The following is a 509-nucleotide window of genomic DNA, read 5'->3' as shown; positions in this document are numbered from 1 at the left end:
GGCCGAGTGGCTCCCAGAGGCCTCAGCGCAGGGCACCGGCTTGTGGGCTGGGCGTGGCCGGCCGTGGGCGTGTCCACAGGAGGAGTCCCAGCAGCAGCCTGGCCCCCCGGTACCCCTGAGAGGACAGGCGCCCGCTGGGGGCTCCCTGGCCACCGCCCCTCAGGTGTGTGCACCTGCCAGGCCCGGGCAGCGCCCCCGGGGCAGGGGCGGCCGCAGGGCCCAGGTCACGGCCAGGATGGCCTGGGGGCACGGACGCCCGCTGAGACCGAGAGCAGGGCGGCGGAGCGCCAGCGACTGGGCACCGCCCGCCTCCGCCTCGGGCTGGAGGCCAGAAGCCCGCGGGCAGGAACCGGAGCCGTCGCCCCCTGGGTCTGCGCTGCCCGCACTGCGGGTCCAGCCTGCGGGAGCCCAGCGCTGGCCGGGGCCCAGGGAGCTGGCGTCCCCACGTCCGGGCACAGGGTCACCGCTCAGCTGTCCGGGTCGGAGGTGTGCGGGCACTGGCCGGCCCC

This window comes from Condylura cristata, unplaced genomic scaffold (assembly GCF_000260355.1).
Source record: "Condylura cristata isolate star-nosed mole 26May11 unplaced genomic scaffold, ConCri1.0 scaffold00009, whole genome shotgun sequence".
In the NCBI taxonomy this organism is placed as follows: Eukaryota; Metazoa; Chordata; class Mammalia; order Eulipotyphla; family Talpidae; genus Condylura; species Condylura cristata.
The sequence above is the reverse complement of the archived record's forward strand: the minus strand, read 5'-3'. Positions refer to the sequence as shown.